General features: G+C 46.8%; 1 pseudogene across 1 annotated transcript in view; it reads left to right on the top strand.

Annotated features, from left to right (window-relative positions):
• LOC110305432 overlaps positions 1 to 5,880 on the top strand; it is a 34,587-nt pseudogene that overhangs the window by 19,445 nt on the left and 9,262 nt on the right. Inside the window, exons 6-8 of the transcript XR_003838008.1 lie at positions 638 to 755; positions 807 to 1,026; positions 2,424 to 2,450. The product of XR_003838008.1 is annotated as a zinc finger protein 850-like (transcript). The remainder of the gene's footprint in view (positions 1 to 637; positions 756 to 806; positions 1,027 to 2,423; positions 2,451 to 5,880) is intronic.

The raw sequence follows: 5,880 nt of genomic DNA on the forward strand, positions 1-5,880 counted from the left end.
AAAAAAAAAAAACAAGAACAACAAAGGTCTCGGATACCTTTTAGAATAGGCAAGGACAAAGTTACTGAGAGCACGGGAGAGGCTAAATAGGTAGTTTATGTCTGAGTGTTTTGCCTGCCTGTAGGTCTGTGCATAGGTGTGTAATGCCCTTAGAGTTGAGAGAATTCTTGATTCCCCTCACCCCTAAGTGGGTGCTGGTTGTGAGCTGCCATGTAGGTGCTGGAAATTGAACCTGGATGCTCTGGAAGAAAAGTGCTCTTAACCACTGAGCCATGTCTCCAACTACACAAGAATTTGTTTGTTTGTTTGTTTGTTTGTTTGTTTGTTTGTTTGTTTATATTCTCCGCGCCCCTCTCCTTTCTCTCCTCTCTGTCTCCTTTTCTTTCCCGCTTGAATCAGGGTCTCTGCCTGGAACTCAGAGATCCGTTCCCCTCAGAGCTGGGATTAAAGGTATGTGCCACCACGCCCACCCAGGTAAAACTTTTTTTTTTTTTCTTTTGGCATAAAGCAGTTGTTTCTGGGTTTGGCCTCACAAAGCATCCACTTTAGAGCTTCGATGTATTCCAAATGCAACGATGTCACTAGCGAGTGACCGGGATGCCCTAAACTGTATATGCTCCGCAAGACGGTTTCACAGGGTCTGAACTCCGGACCGCTCCCGCGAACTTCCGGTCTATTTCCGGCGTCGCCATCTTGCTTCCGGTTTCCGAGGGGGTTGGATTGTGCCTCAGTCCTGTGCCAGACAGGACGTCTATGTGCAGTCAGACACCTGCCTTCTGGTGAGTACCGCTGGCTTCTGCCTGCAGGGACGGGCGCCGTGCGGTGTGCGCTGTGCAAATGGTGCGATCCGGGGAGCCCTGCGCGGGGCTGAGTTCCCAGTCTCTGTCGCCCTCGGTCCTTGATGCTGCAAGACTTGTCTTCAGCCGTATCTCGTCTCCTCCTCCTCCTGACCCCGGTGCCACAACTGCCGTGTCTAGTGTCCCGTTGTCTGGCATGACAGTCCTAGATCCTGGAGCAGCCCGACGTGTGGGGTGAACCTGTGCTGGGGCATCCCCTGGCCTCTCCCTTATCTGGAAGGCTCCTATGTGTATTGGCTTCTGTGGAGAGTGCACCTGTAATTGCACAGACTTTTTACTGCAGCAAGAACAAATGTCTGCTCGCCTCAGGTGGGCCCTTGGGGATGACCAAAGTAAGGACTCCACCACAGCCCAGCTTGGTTCTCCAGTGAGTTTGTTGGACTTATACAGAGAGAATGGATGACTCCCAGAGCACCACGTCCAAACCCAGAATAGATGCTGACCTCATGGAGCCCCACATTCAATTAACTTGTAATTTCCTGCATACTCTAGCTCACTAGCGAGATGAGAAGTGCCATGGGCGATAATGGTTGGAATCCCAGATGAAGGTCCTTATCTACCTAAGAATGTAACAGATACCACTAGACTTGTATAACTTGAGCTCTATGACCACTAGATAGACCTGTGTTACTTGCAGTTTATTGTAGTACCTTGTGGCGTCATTGTTACAGACTTCTGGTCAGGCTCATCTCCAAGATGGAGAGAGGCGATAGTGTTGTGCCCAGAGGGAAGCCACAGTACAATGGTAAGCTGTGGAGCGTGCTGCTTTGCACAGGGTGATTTCATTACTTGTGGAAACATGCAAAGTCCCTGCGATTCCTGCATCCTGTGGCTTTTGTACTTTTAGTTTCTTGAGGAGCCTTGATTAAAATTTCGATGTATGAACAGGGCATGGTAACACAGAACTATAACCATAGCCCGCTAGCATGAGAGACCTCATTTGAAAACCATACTTTTGTCCCACTGAGGCCCTGCTGGCCAGAGCACATGAAAAGGCAGCGCTAACGGGCATTGTGGGAGGGAGCTACACCATCCATGAACACCACAGGCAGGCTCCGCTTCAACAGTATTTCCAAGGTAGTGCAATAAATCAGGGCCATGTTCATTTAAAGGTATAGTCCTGGACTGAAGGCTTAGATTGCACGAAGCATTTTGTCCGTGAAACTTAAATATGTGAACTAGGAGCCGTGGATGGAGTCCTGTGTGATGCCTCTGCACTGACGGGAAATGGGAAACCCAGGTCAAGTGTTTTCTGTAATTCCTGCATCACGTTCAGATTCACGCCATGCTCATTAAACACCCATTCCTAAAGCACTGCGGTACGTCTTCATGGTAATGAAAAGCAAACAGCAGCTACTTTCACTAAGCTCTGGATAAACTGTGGGTTTAATTTCTCATTGATTGTGTTCTTTAGATCTGCCGTGGTGGCGCTCACCTCTAAGGCACCATTCTGGCTTTTTGACTCAGCAACTATGTAGAGATATTGGGATCCACAAACGAGGCGTAGCGAGGACCTGCTCACTTCTGTTGCCCAGCTTCTCCAGCTGGGTACTCCATGTGCCTTAGCGAGTGAGGAGAATGAGCGCTGTTGTGGTAAGTGGTGTTGCCCCTGACCTTGGTGTTACACATTGAGGCTTAAGTGCTTTGTGAGATAACTAAAATCAAAATGGAAAAATAAACATCAGAGAAGCATACACAGACATACTCAGATTATAATGTTGATATATAACTACAATGTAAAGGCCTTAGAGTCATTTGAATTTCAACTAGTCACTGGATTTTCTGATCCTGTGCCATTTGTGGTCGAGCTTGAAATGACCCCCGGAAGAGAATGTGATCAGTTCTCATGGCCCGTGGCACCTAAGCAGGCTTAATGAACACATGCGCATTGAGGTATACAGTGCTTCAGCCCCAGCCCAGGGGTGAGCCTAGCCTTCGTACTTGTCACTGTCCAATGCTGCTCAGACACGTGTGTTTCAACAGAAGGTTAAATTGTAGTTAAATGGTAACACGATTCTCTAGCTGCCTTACTTGAAATTACTGCTATATTTGAAGCTACTATCTGGGATCTTCATGTGGAAATTTTCCATTTCATGTTTTTGCATGTGTGTTTGTGAAAGAGAGAGAAATTGAGAGAGGGAGGGAGAATATTTATACATGTGGACAGATGTGCATGTGAGTGCACATGTGTGCATGCAGAGGCCTAATACAATGTTAGATGTCTTTCTTGGTTACTTTCTTTATATGGCCGGCTCTCACAATTCTGACTGGTCTAGCCTGCCAGCTTACCCTGTGGATCCTTTGTCTCCGCCTCCCAAGTATTAGTGTTATAGGCAGCCACTAGACCCACCTGGCTTTAATGTGGGTTCCAGGGGTCAGGACTCCGGTCTTACACAGCAAGCATTTTATCCTCAATGGCCCTGAATTTTCAGTTTCTGTCATGGCCCCACTGATCATCCTTGTGTTGTACTTTCAGTCCCTTCCGTTCCACTGTAGACTTTTGTGCTTCAGGCCTCTGGGGTTTGACATCCTTAACTATTTCCATCTAGCTTGCCCCCTTTGCTCGGCTTTTAGGTTATAAGTTGGACTCCTTTGTTGATACGCAAAGGCACCCCAAGCTCCCCTTGTCAAATGGAACTCACACCCTCCATTCTTTCCCTCCATATGGTATCGATAGCAACAAATCAGATGGCTTTTACCCTACACTAGAAGGGTATTTTTTCCTGGACTTCCTTCTTCTCTCACTGTCCTTCGCTCACTGAGGTCTAACACTATGGCCTGCAATCCTGCTGGCTACGCCTGCTGTTCATTCTTAAGCTAGTGGCAGCATGTGATGCCTTGGATGGGGAGAGACCATGGTTGCCTAGAGACAAATGGATACTTTCTTATTCACAGTGGAACTCTCCATCTCTGCCAGACTGGAAGGTTCTGTTTCCCCAGTAGAGATGCCCGAGTGCTGATGAGCTGTGCTGGTAACATGTGGACATGGTGAAGGCCTTGAGAGTATGCAGGAGAAGAAGGTAGTGGGATGCCATTTGAGTCATGAGGAAAGTATACAGACCAAGTAAAAGTGGGAGCACAGATCTGGATATTACATGGCGGTAGACTACACAAAATTATCAGTTTCTATATCAAAAATATCTCAACATGTTCTCAAAGAGCACCAGACTTCTAATGAACAACTCATTTCACAGGCAGCAAGTATGGCTTGGGCCCAGACTCTTAAACTCACAGGCTTTGCCCTTGTCTACCTTCCTGACGCTTCTGACCCTGATGCAGAGTATGGGGACTGACCCTGTAAAGACCCAAGATGCAGAGGCACCTAGATTGCTGTCCCCGCAGAGCAGGGGCAGAGTTCTCCACACAGCTCTATGTGCACTGAATTAGGGCCAGTACAATGACAGATATTTTCCTCATAGGCAGAAGCCAGAGTGTGGGAGTCAGCAGGTACAGTTGAGAGTTCCACACACCCTTCCCCATACCGACCTACCCAGGGGTCTGGGTTTGTGGTCAGCGGCCTGGAAGGAACATGGTTGGAAAATTGAGGCCTGAGATATCTAAGGGACAGGAATGTAGCCATACCATTGTAAACACTGGAAGGAGAGATTCATGCTCCCCTAGAGAGCTCCCTACTGCGTACTTGAAAACATTTCTAAATTCTCTCCAGTGCCCAGTGCGTTGTACGTGCTGTGTAAATCATCCTTACCCAACAGAGGAAGAAAGCCAGCTGCGTCTGTCCTGACCAGACAACCACTTTCCATGAGTATTTTTAGTTTGCAGTGTTTGAGCGTGTGGTTGCAATAAGGCAGTGACTGGGAAGAGCAAGGGCTGTGTGTGCATCATCCCTTGCTCCTGCTTCCCCAGGTGTTGAGTCTAGCCATTTTATAATACATCTCTTCTAATCGCTGTTTGGAGGTGAGGCTTCACATTCCTGTTTGTTTGTGTGTGCATCCGTGTGAACTTGGAGGTCAGAGAAGAACTTGCAGGAGTTGGTTCTCTCCTTCCACCATGTGGCTTAGGGACTGAATTCAAGTCACCAGGCTTGGTGGCAGGCCTTCGCCCACTGAGTCATTTCACCAGCCCAGAAGTAAAGTTTAGTTTCATTTACAGAAAGCAACTAGTTTTCTTGTGACTGCTGTTTCTTTGGTCATGCACTCAAATTTCTTGACTTCTAGTTACATCATTAATTAATAAACCTGTATTTTATTTTAGAAAGGCTTTTTTTTTTTTCAAAAAAAAATATATATAAGCAGAGTCATTGTAGCTTGTATCTCCACAACACTTATTCACGCTATTCATGTATTTAATATCTCTTCATACACGTATGTAGTTGCTGCTTACCGTGTACTGAGGCGCTCATCGGTGTCCAGCCTCAGGATTTGTGGTGCCTTCTGTAAACCAGAATGATCCTCTCTGACTGGTGTCTGCTGTCTGCGTTTCTTAGGATGTTAAGTGTGGTGGTGTTTTGATAAACAACAGCTCTAGCTTTGGAGTTGCGAATTCACATGTGTGTCACCCCTGTGCCCATGACATTATATTTTGTTCTTGTTTTACCACGTGACTGTCTTTGTCTCCCTAGCCCCACCTCTTCCTGGTTTCCTTCCCCCTCCAGTGGATCCCCTGCTCTAGTGTCACCTGTGTTCATTAGCCCCCTCCCCCCCCCCCCCCCCCCCCCCCACTGTCTGTCTCCTTCCATTCCTCAGTGCACGTTCAGGTCTCCATACAGATGTATGTGTGGTATGTATCTGTGTCCAGATTCCACATATGACAGTAAATGTGAGGATTGTCTTTCTGACTCTGGCTTCTTTCAACTTAATAATTACTTCTACTTCCACCCATTTTCCTAACAGATGCTATAATTTCATTCTTTGTGTCTGCATAAAATTCCATTGTATCATATTTTCTTCATCTGTTGTGGGATGCTCAGGCTGGTTCTACTAAAGTGAATATTACCACAATAATCATGGATGATTGGTCATGTGTCTCTGTAAGAGCCTGGGTCAGACTCTTTTTTTTTTTTTTT

Source organism: Mus caroli, chromosome 11 (assembly GCF_900094665.2).
Source record: "Mus caroli chromosome 11, CAROLI_EIJ_v1.1, whole genome shotgun sequence".
NCBI classification, from domain to species: domain Eukaryota; kingdom Metazoa; phylum Chordata; class Mammalia; order Rodentia; family Muridae; genus Mus; species Mus caroli.